This window comes from Rhinatrema bivittatum, chromosome 11, assembly GCF_901001135.1.
Source record: "Rhinatrema bivittatum chromosome 11, aRhiBiv1.1, whole genome shotgun sequence".
In the NCBI taxonomy this organism is placed as follows: Eukaryota; Metazoa; Chordata; class Amphibia; order Gymnophiona; family Rhinatrematidae; genus Rhinatrema; species Rhinatrema bivittatum.
In genome coordinates this window covers 70,366,972-70,382,524 of record NC_042625.1, presented here as the reverse complement: position 1 = coordinate 70,382,524, position 15,553 = coordinate 70,366,972, and the positions used below count along the sequence as shown (strand labels likewise).

Below are 15,553 nucleotides of genomic sequence, written 5' to 3'. Positions count from 1 at the left end.
CAGAAGAAGACCAAATGGCCCATCCAGTCTGCCCAGCAAGCTTCACACATTTTTTCTCTCATACTTATCTGTTTCTCTTTGCTCTTGGTTCTATTTCCCTTCCACCCCCAGTTTTAATGTAGAGAGCAGTGATGGAGCTGCATCCAAGTGAAATATCTAGCTTGATTAGTTAGGGGTAGTAGCTGCCGCAATAAGCAAGCTACACCCATGCTTATTTGTTTTACCCAGCCTATGTTATACAGCCCTTATTGGTTGTTTTTCTTCTCCCCTGCCGTTGAAGCAGGGAGCTATGCTGGATACGCGAGAAGTATCAGTCTTCTCCCATGCTGTTGAAGCAGAGAGCCATGCTGGATGTGCATCGAAAGTGAAGTATCAGGCACATTTGGTTTGGGGTAGTAACCGCCGTAACAAGCCAGCTACTCCCCGTTTTGTGAGTGCGAACCCTCATTTTCTCCCCTGCCGTTGAAGCAGAGAGCTCTGCTGGATGTGTGAAGTATCGGTTTTTCTTCTCCCCTGCCGTTGAATCCGAGAACTATGCTGTATATGCATTGAAAGTGAGTATCAGACTTATTTGATTTGGGGTAGTAACCGCCGTAACAAGCCAGCTACTCCCCTCTTTGTGAGTGTGAATCCTTTTTTCCACATTTCCTCTTGCTGTTGAAGCTTAGAGCGATGTTGGAGTCACAGTAAGCATGTGTATGTTTATTTAATAAGGGTATTGACTCCAGGCAGTAGCCCGCATTCTGGCGAGTCACCCACTCTTCATTGGCGGCCTCTTGACTTTATGGATCCACAGTGTTTATCCCACGCCCCTTTGAAGTCCTTCACAGTTCTGGTCTTCACCACATCCTCAGGAAGGGCATTCCAGGCATCCACCACCCTCTCCGTGAAGAAATACTTCCTGACATTGGTTCTGAATCTTCCTCCCTGGAGCTTCAAATCGTGACCCCTGGTTCTGGTGATTTTTTTCCTACGGAAAAGGTTTGTCCCAGGTCCTGAGTCAATCTGCTACACGCTAGGAAGGCTTGCATTTTCTTTCCTTTTTCAGTTCCTATATATAGCATCAACTTTTTAAATTGCTTAGTTTGCTATATAAACCACTGAATGGAACACAGGCTATTGTATTTATTTGATTTATATTCCACTTTTCAGGCACTTCGAAACAGAATGCATTCAGGTACTGTAGGTATTTCCCTATCCCCAGAGAGCTTACAATCTAAATGGCAGATACAGTAGAAATCGCGGGAGAGCACACAGGCCACTCTCCTGTGCATGCGATTCAGTAAGTTAATTTATTTAAATTAGGGCCCGTGGTAAAAAGAGGCGCTAGGGACACTAGCGCGTCCCTAGCGCCTCTTTTTTGACAGGAGCAGCGGCTGTCAGCGAGTTTGACAGCCGACACTCAATATTGCCTGTGTCGGTTCTCAAACTCACTGACAGCCACGGGTTCAGAAACCGGACGTCGGCAAAATTGAGCGTCCGGTTTTCAACCCGCGAGCCGATTTCTTAAGATCATGAGGCGCTAATTTCTTAAAGTAAAATGTGCAGCTTGGCTGCACATTTTACTTACTGTATTGCACGGGAATAACTAATAGGGCCATCAACATGCATTTGCATGTTGTAGGCGCTATTGGTCTCAGGGGGATTGGACGCGTGTCTGACGCGCTATTACCCCTTACTGAATAAGGGGTAAAGCTAGCGCGTCGAAAACGTGCGTCCAAATGGAGCGCACTTTACTGATCAGCCTGTAAGTTTGTACCTGAGGCAATGGAAGGTGCATTAACTTGCCCAAGGTCACAAGGAGATGCAACAGGATATGAACCCTGACTTCCCTAGTTAGCAGCCCCCACTGCTCTAACCACTCCATAATTCTTAATAGAAATTAAAATAGATGCAGAGGAGATACTAACTTCAATGCCGCTAAAATGTTTTTTGTCATATTTGCTACAAGACAATCATTTCACAGTATTATGATAGCTGTTCCAATAAAAAAGTGACATTTGCAGACTGCCAGAGAAGCTACAACTTCCTGATAACATAGTAAAATTCTGCAGCGCAAAAGCTCTCCCTAAAATTGTTAATGCAGAATCAGCATCTAAAGTGCCAGATATTTTGTAATTTATAAGATCAAACTAGAATCACTAACAAAGCAGAAGCAAGCAAAACGAATGCCAGGGAGACTATATTCCTCATCATCCATCGGCTAATGCATCCTTTCAAAGATGCATTACGAAACAAGTTTACTATAAGACAGACATTCATAATACTACTTTTTGATATATACAGATATGAAAAAAGTTTACACACAAAGTATAAAACATACAGGACCTTATACACTTCTGTTTCTTGATCTCAACTAAACTAGAAAATAAAATATAGGCCAGGAAATTGAAACCATCACTTCTCAAGCCTGGAAATTTGCTGAGAAGCAAACCCAATTTGTAAGCTGAAAAAAAGAACGTGTTTTTTTGTAGTGGTAAATCTTCCAAGTGACAGTCACTTAGCCATCTAATCACCTCCTTCTCAATTGCCCAGAAGAGAAAATGCCACATCTGGAGAAAGGGCTTAGTACCCACCCCCACCAGCAAACCTGAATATATTTATCTAATGGAAGCAAATTCTTTTACTACCATTACCGTAATATTCATAGTCTGCATCTCAGCCTTTTTAAATTAAATCTATGCACTTTTTAGCATTTCCTAAGATTCTTGACATGAAATGTAAAATGAAATGTTTCTGAAAGGGGAATGAAGGGACACTGTTGCAGCCAGGAGGGGACAGGGATAATGTATCAGCCTGGGGAAGAAGAGTATTCAGTTAAAAGTTAGAAGGGGAGACGAGAACAACGGCATATTCAGGGTAAAGAGGGCAATAAGACTGCTATTTTTGGCCCAATATGGAAACCAAACCCGGGGGGGGGGGGGGGGGGCTAACATATTTCAATGGCAATGCTCAGGTCAATATAGAAGATGACAAGAGTAATGCTCAAGCTGGGGAGGAAAAGAGAAGAGGCAGGAGCAATGAGGACATAGGGGAAAGGAAGAAGAGGAAGAGCAACAGCAATAAAAAGGAAAGGGGATATTAGGCAGCAGAGTGGAGAGGGACTGGATTTCAGAGACACCAATGAAGATGATATGGTGGGGGTAGGGAAAGAAGTAGAAGAGCAAATGAGGTGCAAGACAAGGAGGAGAAAGGAGGGGGGAAACATGGTAAAAAAAAGATGGGGGGGCAATAAAGTGAATAAAAGGGAAAAATTAAGAACCTGGAAGGCCAAAGAGGTGCAAAGGGAAAGTGGAAAGAATATGGGAGAGAATTTTGAGGCATAAGAACAAGTGTCAACAAATGTAAAATTACCATGCCAATAAAGTTATCTGAATCTGAGATGGAGGAGAGATAGCAGAATACAAGAACACTGAAGCATGTGGGGAGTGAATAGAAGGATGCAGATACAATGATAAAATGGGATGAAAGGATGTAGAAGCCATGAAGAATGGGGGTACTAATGAGTGGGGAAGGGAGGGGAGGTGGGTGGAAGACGGCAGGGCCAATGAAGAATTGAGAGGCAGGGTAGGTGGAAGGCTGCAGGGGCAATAGAAAGATGAGTGGGTTGAAAGTTGCAAGAGCAATACAGAGTATGAAGGTGATTTGGGTGGAAAGCTGCAGGGGCAATAAAGAGTAGGAAGAGGGGGTGGGTGGGACGCTACAGGGCAATGAGGGTGGGCAGAAGTTGGAGGCTACAAGCGCAATGAGCCACCTTCGGCAGCCCCACCCCCCAAAACTAGCTTAAAATGGAGCAGGGGCAATGAAAGGAGGACAGAGAGGAGTGAGGCAGCAGGGACAATGAAGAGAGGGAGGGGAATGGGTGGAAGTCTGCAGGAGGAAAAGGTACTTTCTGGCCCGGAGACTAGCCCGCAGTACTGGGTGATCCACATAAGGGATTTCCTTTAAGATAAAGGGGAGTTGCCCCTTCTGGCAAGGGCCTGACTCTAGCAAGAAGCAGAGAGCCCAACCCTACCAGGCCTAGGCCGGTAAAAGCGGTTTCTCTCCCTTGGGCGACCAGTGACTGACAGACACTGTACGTACCATAACAGCAACAGCGGCGGCGTCTCCCAGTCAGGCCTACGGGCGCGGCCGAGCCGGCGCTCCGTCTCCTCGAACACACAGACGGTCCCTCGGGGCGGGAGCGGCCTATAATAATGGCGGCGATGGCTCCTTCCTGCCCGAAGACTGGGGGTGGGGTGTGTGTGTATTGGTTGGTGCGGGGGGTCTTCTGAAATGGGGGTGGAAGATAGGGGGCGCGAGTTCGGGGAGAAAGAAAAATTCGGAAGGAGGGAGAACGTGAAAGAGCGCGAGACGCAGCGCGGGGAGTTGGGGGGGGGGGGGGCAGTAGTGCGCGTGCACGGGGAGCAAAGGAGAGGGGAGGCCGTTCAGAAAGCGAACGCGCAAGGGGAAGGGTGCGTGCCGCGTTCACACACAAAGCATACCAGCGCGCGCCGTGCAACCCAAGATGGTAGGTGGGAGCGCGCATGAGCCAGTACCCTGAAAAGGAGAGAGGGTCAAGGCAAACTGAGACGCTTGCTGATTGGTTTTGTCGCTAAGAGAAAAGAGGGGTGGGGCAAGGCGCGCGAGGAAAAAAAAAGAGACGCTGCGTCAGACAAGGAGACTCATGCACCGCCCCTATTCTTCAGAGAAAAGAAGAAACGAGGGAATAAAAGCGTGTTTGAGACAAAAAGGGAATGGGAGGGGAGGAGCATGTGGCACGTGATGAGCCGCAGCGTGTGCAAGATAAGGAAGATAGGGAGGAGTCTGAGAGAAGATTGAGGGCGATTGGATGAGACAAGGCTAGGTCCTCCGGCCCCTCCCCATGTATGGGAGAGCCTCCGTAGCTCCCTCCTTAGGGGCTTCTGAAAGAATGCAGGAGGCAAGCAAACGCGCATAGCTGGCAGGCTTGCTGGTTGGTTGGCTTGTTCTTGCGTACACGCATACGCGTCAACTAGCGCGCACTGGGGTCAAGGTTGAAGAGATGACTGCGCAGACAATATTTATGCATACATATTTAACATTGCTTTTACTCAGGCACACACATGTGCTTGTATAGTGTTCACATTTAATGCACGCATATACGAATATTCTGTATGCATTTAATACATGGCATGCATACAAGAGTATCCCCTCTTCCATGGGAGATTTCAGTCTTAAGCAAAATTAACTGTTATATGGGAGGAAGATGCAATGTACTCCTAGTTTGTACCTTCCAAACTGCCCTCTTAGATTCTATTTTTTAGAGGGAGTAAAACAAATAACTGGCTGTCCTTATTTTCAGGGCCAGATTTAAGATTTTGGTGCCCATAGGCAAAGTACCATGGCATCTTCCCTTTGAAAGTGTGCCAGCACAAGTTCCTAAAGCAAGCAGACGCAGTTTCCTCTTTGGCCTAGATATTTGGCGCCTAAATCCGGGTCTGTTATCTCTACAAATTTCACTTGGATTTCTGTACTGGCTTGATGAAGAAAGTGCATCTCTGAAAAGCTAGTTACTGGGGATAATTTTCAAAGGGAACCCATGCAAATTTTTAGCATGAGTTAATTTTCAAAGTAAAACCCATGCATATTTTTAGCATGAGTTTTACTTTACTCAGTAGAATCCTGAGGGTGCCACAGAATGTAGTAACCTAATAGGATGCAAATTAAGCAGAAGTAAAAAAAAAAACAACATGCTAAACTAATTTAAAAAACATATTAAAATGTTATATTCTTCTTTTTGTCAGATTACATTGGGGTACTATAGATATTTCCCTATCCCCAAAGAGCTCTTACTCTAACTTTGTACCTGAGGCAAGGGAACAGCAGTGGGATTATGAACACAAGTTTGGCAAGTTCATAGCACATTGCTCAAACACAAGGCTACTCCACATAGCCTGTGATTTAACTGAAAATCTATATTAATCAGAAAAGTGCTTTAAAAACAAACATAGAAGGCCAAGTACTGGAAGTTGGAGGAAGTGTGACCAAAATTACCTTGCATGGAAGACTATCAATGCAAATCCCGATTTGGGCACAATCTCACATGCAAATGTAACCTACACAACACTATCTCCCATACAACTGGCAAGATTTCTCAAGGGGTCGGTTTTGAGTCTTTCCTCACTCCATGCCCTCATATGACTCCAAAATAAAAGAATGAGACACTTTGGTTGAGTTCAACCATCTTCTTTATTCTCTTGCACACGTTTCACATGGCTCATAGAGATTCTGGCAAAAAAAAGAAAGATGCTTGGTTGCATGGGGAGAGGAATAGTCAGCAATCAAAAAGGAGGTGATATTGCCCCTGTTTAAGTCTCTGGTGAGTCTTCATTTGGAATACTGGCATGTCTTATTGGATTCATCTTAGGCTACTATTTCTTAAAAATGTCTCCATTGACATTCTTTCACAAAGTTTGTGCTTGTATATGTCACAGCCAAGTTGAAAGATTAAGCTATTCCATCATTCTCTTGTCTTGCAAATGTAAAGGCTACCTATAATTTGAAGTTCAGGGTTGTATTTTTCGTTTTTAAGGGGATCAATGGCCTTGTTTCTGCTGTTTTAATGCAGATTTAACATTTTTCAGCCCACAGGATCACTAAGGTCAGGGAATCAATTACTTTTAGAAGTTCCTTCGTTCAGGTTGATTCACCTAGATGAATCCTGTGAGCGGCTCTTTATGATACAGGGTCCTACTTTATGGAAACTTTTACCTCTAGAAATTAAAAAAAGAAGTCTCCCTTACAAAATTTAGAAAGCTGATCAAAACATTTTATTTTAATCAAGCTTTTAACATTTCTTAGCAATATAAGTTTTCAATTCAGATTTCTCTAGATAAAGGAGAATTTAAATTCTTAAAGTGACTTTTTATTGAATGTATTTGGAAAATGAACCCTCGCAGACAGATATGACTGTGGCACTCTTTGATTTTATTTTTAAAATAGACTTTAGTAGCATGGGTGTCTAGGCAGCAATGAGGTTTATCATCTGTTTTATTCTGTTTTATTGTATATGTCTGTATTAAGATGTCTTATTGTTTATTTTTTTGTATTAATTATGAATATTTTTATTGTAAACCACTTAGTAATTGATAGGTTGTATATAGATTTTATAAATAAATAAGTCGGTACAGTGACGTGCTGTTATGGCACCGCTTAAGTATGGGCCTGAATATTGCCAGGATAGTTGGATAACCTGAAAGGCAAACTAATATGGGTGAAATTACACATGACTCTCAAACAGTGAACAAATCATCAATGAAATGAATGAGAGTCTATACTCACTTATAGAAAAAACAATACAAAAATACTTTATTTAATCAAAACAAATATATACAAAACACCTCTCATTCACACCACATTCACTCCTTTAAAAAGTCCTTTACAAAACCAAACTAAAATAGCCTTCATGTATTTCAATATCACTGAAGTCATACAAAAAATAATTAAATCATTGAAAATATCAATATGAAGCTTACAATGTTACAGCAAGCGCTTACATCATGTTAGGAAATGTCAGTATGTGAGCCCTTTTACTGAGGTGAGAGGTGGTACCTCCCAGGGGAGGAGCCCTGTTGAGCCTCACTATCGGGAGGCGGAGCCTCGGCTGCGGGATGATATACAGCAGAGGTTATGTATGGAGAGGAGAGAGTGACCCCAGGAGGCGGGCCAAGGAACACAAGCACAGGCTGACGTCAGACTCAGTTGATGAATAGAGTCAGGCAAAACTGTGGCACTACCCGAGGAGCAGGGGTGCCGGGAAGTAGTTACAGTCTCTGAAGTACACTGGTCAGTAGAGATGGTACTCAAGAGGGTTCCTCGGTGGTAGATCACAGTAGTGGTCCGCAGAGCGGGGTACACCGGCGAGAGTTCCTCTTAGTGGTGTCATGGCATGGGTCCGTAGAGCAGGGTAGACCCGGAGGTAGCTCCTCACGGCAATGGTCCGCAGAGCGGGGTACACCAGAGAGGGATTCCATGTGGATAGCATACACAGCATGGTACTCACAGCGAATGGAGACAAGTAGAAATTCTGTAGAAAGCCTCGGGAAGCGAGGCAGGCAGGAATCCGGGTGCAACGCCCTCCGAGGAGCGGATAGCCAAGAGACAAGGAAGGGCCCCCGAGGAGCGGGTACCCAATAGTCTCCCACCACGGAAGCAGGAACAAAACAACACTGAAGAGAGTATGTAGGAACAGCAAGTGAACTCGTTGCCAAGTCGCTGGCTGTCTGGGGCGGCGAGCTTAAATATCGGAGTTGAATGAAATCATCTGATGGAGACGCCCCTGAGGTTCCTGCCATGATGTGGTTAAAGCAGGTCGGAGAGTGCGCACGCGCGTCTAGGGAACCCCGAGGTCAAGATAGCGGTCGGCAGCGTCCATCCTGCCCAGGTAGGCCCGGGAACGGAGGCCAGAAGGCCTGTGGTAGCTGGCAGAAGCTGCAAGTTCACCCAACGGAGCCAAAGTAGTAGAAAGAGAGGGGAGCACTAGCGGTCGCAGCTGTCTGCGACTGCGGAGCATAACAGATCAATAATGGAATATGGAAACTTTCTTTCACATATGTCGTAATACTAGCAGAAACATTGCATATATACAACATTTAAATGAATATGCCACTTATCTGAACAATATTATAACATATAAATGCCTAGCTTTTCATTTATCGTATTTATCACATATTGCATGTTGTTGCATCCCATTTAGACTCGTATATTGATACAAATTATGCTCAAAGGACCACAATGATATCCACAATGTTCAACTTGTTATCCTCATATGCTGCTGAAAAAACGTGTGCACTACTACTCATACTCCTATATACATTCTTTAAAATTTTCATTAATGTCCACGATGTTCCACTTGCTGTCCTCATGTAATACAAATGAGTAATTGAATTCCCGCCTCATATAATGGGTGCGAGTAACTGTATTCCCTACAAGGGACCCTCATTTCGCTGCAGTGGCTTCATAAGGGGAAAAGCCAAATCTACAATGACACAAATACATTACACATAAATATCTCCTTCTTACCTAAATAATCAGACCAACAATGGAGAACCAACAACTGACCTGGCACTATGCTCGTTGCCGATTCTTTCAACAACGCAAATCACCGCCAAATACCCGCCAGACAAATTACTACTTTGTCCACAATTTTCACCTACAAACGCAAAAAAAAGCAGTTACCATAATGTCTCTATGTCAAATCCTTATGCCTAATATTTTTTCAATGAAAGGCTTACCTTCAAATTTGCAATCAACTGGTACCGTTCGCCAAACCTTTACCCTCCTGTAGTTTTAAAGATACTTGCAGAATATCCTCCTATCTTAATGCACCCTGTCCAAACAACTTATACCTCTATTTAAGTGCCTCCACACCTTAAAACATGGCAGTGTAAGTCACGGCAGGTGACGTGATCAAAAAACGCGGACGGCATGCCGTCACTACGTTGAGCATCAACCAGTCAACAACGCAAACGCCCAACCCGTAATCAAATAAATAATAATAAATATTGTTTTTTCTGTAAGCAAGTATAGACTCTCATTCATTTCATTCAGGATAGTCGGATACCATCCCAGTTGGTATTTTCTTGCAAAGATAATATTAAAGTATCACTGTAGCCATTAGTGTGTTTAATAATAATGTTGTGTGGTATGTGAAGTGGTGGATGATTGGACCATATAATATTATTTATTGTATTTAATTATTTAGTATTTAGCTCATGCCTTTTCATTACTAGCTCAAGGCAAGTTACATTCAGGTACAGTATGTTTTATGCTATTTTAATTAAATTATAGCTAAATGTATTGAATTGTCTATCATCAATTTACTTAACTGTTGTTAAATGTATATTACGTTTGGGGATGCCAGGTTCTGGGGAGGGATGAGGGGTCTTTGTAACCCACGGTTATTATTTATTTATTTATTTATTTATTTATTTATTTAAAACTTTTCTATACCGTCGTATAGTAGAGCACCATCACAACGGTTTACAGTTAGGCACAAATATGTGGTTTCTAATTTATCCAAAGGGTGCCATTATTATACGGTTACATAGTTCGATAATATACTCTAAATGGGAAAGGGTGTGATTACCATTTACTATTACCTGTCTTTATAATTTAATACTTAAATTGTAAGAAAATAACAAAAGTGAGCAATACTGCTTTTTCTTGGTGAATTCCTGTATTATTCTAGTGCTCTAGTGGGGTTCTTGATGTTTTGACCATTTTTTGGGGAATATCTTCCAATTTGAGTTGTCACTCTATGGAGAACTTGGGATCAGACCAGATCTAGCCTGCAGCCTTAGAGGATCTCAGCTCCCTGTAGAGCATTTGTAAGATCCAGGGAGGGCTATGCCAATAAATGTAATTGGTCTCCTCTTATTAAGGCTTGGAAAAAATCATGTTTTTTCCAGTATCATGGGATTCCATTAGTCTACTGTTTAGATCTCAGATTATATGAGCAATAAACCTGATGTTGGATGATAAAATTGCATTAGACAGAGTTAATCTTTTGCTGCATCCACAGTTTGGGGTTTAATTGATCTGCAAACAACTGCCTTCTGTCTGAATAGAAATACAGAAATGTGATGGTGTAACCATCTCTAAAAGTCAGATAAGAGGTCCAGACAACTGATCCGCAAAGATAGACTTTTATTGCCAGCAAGATGCAGCTAAGACGAGGGCTTAGTACAACTGCATGCCACTCCCCGTGAGGAGTGGACTTTTATACATTCTTTTAAGTAGGTGTAGCTTATAATCAGACCATTGTTTTCGTCATTTAATTGACGTACGTGATATGTTAGACATTTTATAGCTGAAATCGTATTAATACAATACAAACTATTATTATTACAAAATGGTGGTGCGTTTCACTGAATGTCAGTACGTAAGTACGTAATTATGTAGTGCATGCCATTGCGTTTCAAATGTTAGTACATTCAAGATGGCTGTGCGTTTCAATGCGTGTCACTGCTGGCGTTGTTAATTAGAAGGTTTCAGTTTTCTCATTCAACGATTGTCCATAAAATTGAACTCCTTCAATGGCAGAAAAGACCGTATGGCTTATCTAGTCTACCTGACTACCAAACTAATTTAGCTTGACAATTCTCATCACTCCCTTAGAGATCCCGTGTTTTATCCCATGCTTTCTTGAATTCAGATACATTTTTTGTCTCACCATTTCCACTGGGAGGATGTTCTATGCATTCTCTCTGCAAAGAAATATTTCCAAAGATTACTCCTGTCTCTACCTATTTTCAGTCTCAACCCATGACCCCTGTTCCTAGACCCTCCTTTCCATTGAAAGAGGCTCACCTCCTCTATATGGAAACCTTGGAGATATATAAATGTCTCTATCATATCAACCTTATCTCACCTTTCCTCTAGGGTATACATATTTAGATCTTTAACTGTATTTCCATATGCTTTAGAGTGAAGACCATTGAACATTTTAGTAGTCACTCTCTGGACCAACTCCATCCTGTTTCTATACTTTTGAAGGTGCAGTCTTTAGACTTGTACACAGAATTCCAAGTGAGGTCTCACCAGGGACCTATACAGAGGCAATATCACCTCCCTTTTTCTGCTGACCATTCCTCTACCTGTGCAGCCAAGCATCTTTCTGGCTTTTACAGTCACTTTAATTACCTGTTGACCACCTTAAGATCATCAGGTACAATAACCCCCAGATCCCACTCTTCCTTTGTGCTTAGAAAAATTTCAACTCCAATACTTTAGCTTTCCCCTGGGTTTTTGCATCCTAAATGTATTACTCTGCATTTTTTAGCTTCGGATATATTTAATCTGCTTCACTTTTTTGAAGGAGTTAATAAACATGTGGATAAAGGTGAACCGGTAGATGTAGTATACTTGGATTTTCAGAAGGCGTTTGACAAAGTTCCTCATGAGAGACTTCTAGGAAAAGTCATGGGATAGGTGGCGATGTCCTTTCATGGATTGCAAACTGGCTAAAAGACAGGAAACAGAGAGTAGGATTAAATGGCCAATTTTCTCAGTGGAAGGGAGTGGACAGTGGAGTGCCTCAGGGATCTGTATTGGGACCCTTACTTTTCAATATATTTATAAATGATCTGGAAAGAAATATGACGAGTGAGATAATCAAATTTGCAGATGACACAAAATTGTTCAGAGTAGTTAAATCACAAGCAGATTGTGATAAATTGCAGGAAGACCTTGTGAGACTGGAAAATTGGGCATCCAAATGGCAGATGAAATTTAATGTGGATAAGTGCAAGGTGATGCATATAGGAAAAAATAACCCATGCTATAATTACACAATGTTGGGTTCCATATTAGGTGCTACAACCCAAGAAAGAGATCTAGACGTCATAGTGGATAACACATTGAAATCGTCGATTCAGTGTGCTGCGGCAGTCAAAAAAGCAAACAAAATGTTGGGAATTATTAGAAAGGGAATGGTGAATAAAACGGAAAATGTCATAATGCCTCTGTATCGCTCCATGGTGAGACCACACCTTGAATACTGTGTACAATTCTGGTCGCCGCATCTCAAAAAAGATATAATTGTGATGGAGAAGGTACAGAGAAGGGCTACCAAAATGATAAAGGGAATGGAACAGCTCCCCTATGAGGAAAGACTAAAGAGGTTAGGGCTGTTCAGCTTAGAGAAGAGACAGCTGAGGGGGGATATGATAGAGGTGTTTAAAATCATGAGAGGTCTAGAACGGGTAGATGTGAATCGGTTATTTACTCTTTCGGATAGTAGAAAGACTAAGGGGCACTCCATGAACTTAGCATGGGGCACATTTAAAACTAATCGGAGAAAGTTCTTTTTTACTCAACGCACAATTAAACTCTGGAATTTGTTGCCAGAGGATGTGGTTAGTGCAGTTAGTATAGCTGTGTTTAAAAAAGGATTGGATAAGTTCTTGGAGGAGAAATCCATTACCTACTATTAAGTTCACTTAGAGAATAGCCACTGCCATTAGCAATGGTTACATGGAATAGACTTCGTTTTTGGGTACTTGCCAGGTTCTTATGGCCTGGATTGGCCACTGTTGGAAACAGGATGCTGGGCTTGATGGACCCTTGGTCTGACCCAGTATGGCATTTTCTTATGTTCTTATGTTCTTAAATCTTAGCTTCTTGACCTTAGCCCATTCCTTCAGCTGTCCTACATCCCTCTTCATGTTTTCCACACCTTCCTGGCTGTCTACCCTGTTACAGATTTTGGTGTCATCGGCAAAAAGACAAACCTTTCCAACAATCCTTCTGTTATGTCATTCGCAAATATTTTGCAAAGAACCGGTCCAAGGATGAATCCCTGAGGCACACTACTAACAACTCCCTCCTGAGAGAAAACTCCTTTTACCAGTACCCTTTGTCACCTCCCACTCAGCCAGTTTCTAGGATCCATACCAAGGGTGCACAATTTATAAGTCTTCTGTGCGGATCCGTGTCAAAGGCCTTGCTGAAATCCAAATACGCCATGGGCCGAGTAGCGCGCGCACATGTACGCCCGTGCGCACCCTTTTAAAATCTATCCTATGTCTAGCACTCTCCCTTGATCAGACTCTCTGGTCACCCAATGAAAAAAATTGATGAAATTCGTCTGACAAGATTTACCTCTGGTAAAACCCTGCTACCTCAGATCTTGCAATCCATTGGATTCCAAAAATTGCAGTATCCTCTGTTTTAACATCAATTCCATTAATTTGCTCACCACAGAGGTCAGACTAATTGGTCTGTAGTTCCCAGCCTCCTCCTTACTTCCACTTTTATGAACAGGAACCACATCCACCCTTTTCCAGTCCTCTGGGACTACTCCAGATTCTAAAGATACAAAACGCCGTCGCCAGATCCATCACAAACATAAAAAAAATGTGACCACATCACCCCCACCCTCAAAGAACTACATTGGCTTCCCATCAGCCAAAGAATCCAATATAAAACCCTAACACTCATCCATAAAAAATGAACAACAATAAAATGGACTGGTTAAACTCTGCCTTACTCCCATACACCCACATAGAAACCTCAGGTCTATGGACTCTGGGCTCCTCACCATCCCCAACCCCATATCGGCGCACCTCACCTCTACCCGAAAACGAGCCACATCAGTAGCCGGCCCCACGCTATGGAACTCCCTACCGCCCCTCCTTAGAAATGAACCTTCTACGCAAATCTTCAAAAAACACCTCAAACCTGGCTCTTCCTAAAAGCCTTCCCACCAGAGACTTAGCCCCTTCCATAGACCCTCCCAGCCACTCAGAAATGAATCTTCCCCAGCCCACTGTCAACCACCAAATGGTTCCCCTTGTAAAATATAACTGTAAATATTTCTTCCTCTATGCCACTTCTCCCCTATCTATCTTCTCATATTCACATGTTAAATGTTCTCTCTAAATTACTTTGTAAATTAACCTTCAAAGTTATTATGTATATTTGTCTTCCTAACCTTCCTAACCTCTGCATTATTTGTGATCAGTTGCATGTAAACCGATGTGATATCTCGATAGAATGTCTGTATATAAAAACTAACAAGAAAGAAAGAAAGAAAGAAAGAAAGAAAGAAATATTGATAACGTCAGCAAGCGGAGCTGCCAAGACACCTCTAAATCCCTTAGTACCCTTGCATGTATTCCATCCGGCCCCATCGCCTTATCTACTTTAAGTTTAGTTAGCTCCTCATGAACACACTGTTCTGAAAATCGATTGAGGTTTACCTCACCTCCAATCTTATTTGTGTTTGTTTTATGTGGTCCTGTTCCTGGCCCTTCTACAGTGAGCACCGAACAGAAATATTTATTAAGCAATTTTGCTTTTTCCTCATCATCCTTTATATTTTTCTCAACTTCATCTTTGAGTCTCACAATGCCACTTTTGCTCTTCCTTCGATCACTAACATATCTAAAACTAGTCCTGTCTCCCCGTTTTACTGTATTTGCTAATTTTTCTTCTATTTTAATTTTTGCATTCCTGACTGCTGTCCCAGCTTCTCTTAGATTTTCCAGATATTGTCGCCTGTCTTCCTCTTTCTGTGCTCTCGTGTAGTTTATGAACGCTAACCTTTTCTTCCTTACCTTTTCAACTACTTCTTAAGAAAACCATAATGGCCTCTTTTTCCTCTTCCCTTTATTTACTTTCCTAACAAACAGATTAGTAATCCTTATGATAACTCCTTTTAGTTTTGACTATTGCCTCTCTACTTCCCCCAGATTTTCCTATCCAGCTAATGTCTCCTTGAAATACTACTTAATTTTAAGAAAGTTAGTTTTCTGAAATCTAAGACCCTTGCCTTAGAATGAACCTTCATCTCTTGTGTCCTAATATTCAGTCATGCCATCCGGTGATAACTGGATCCCAGATGATCATCCACTACAACATCAGAAATACTGTACCCGTTGGTAAGCACCAGGTCCAGTATCGCTCTCTCCTGTATAGGTTCTGGTACCAGTTGACAGAACATTTCTCCTTGCAGATCATCCAGGATCTCCCTGCTTGTAGAACAGGGGTGGCCAACTCCAGTCCTTGGGAGACACAAAAAGGCCAGGTG

The 15,553-nt window shown here is 42.3% G+C and overlaps 1 protein-coding gene across 1 annotated transcript in view; it reads right to left on the bottom strand.

The window, feature by feature from the left end:
- ARHGAP35 (Rho GTPase activating protein 35) overlaps positions 1 to 4,724 on the bottom strand; it is a 78,907-nt gene extending 74,183 nt beyond the window's left edge. Inside the window, exon 1 of the mRNA XM_029619306.1 lies at positions 4,084 to 4,724. The gene's annotated coding sequence lies outside the window, so the exon portion shown is untranslated. The remainder of the gene's footprint in view (positions 1 to 4,083) is intronic.
- Between the last annotated feature and the right edge of the window lie 10,829 nt (positions 4,725 to 15,553).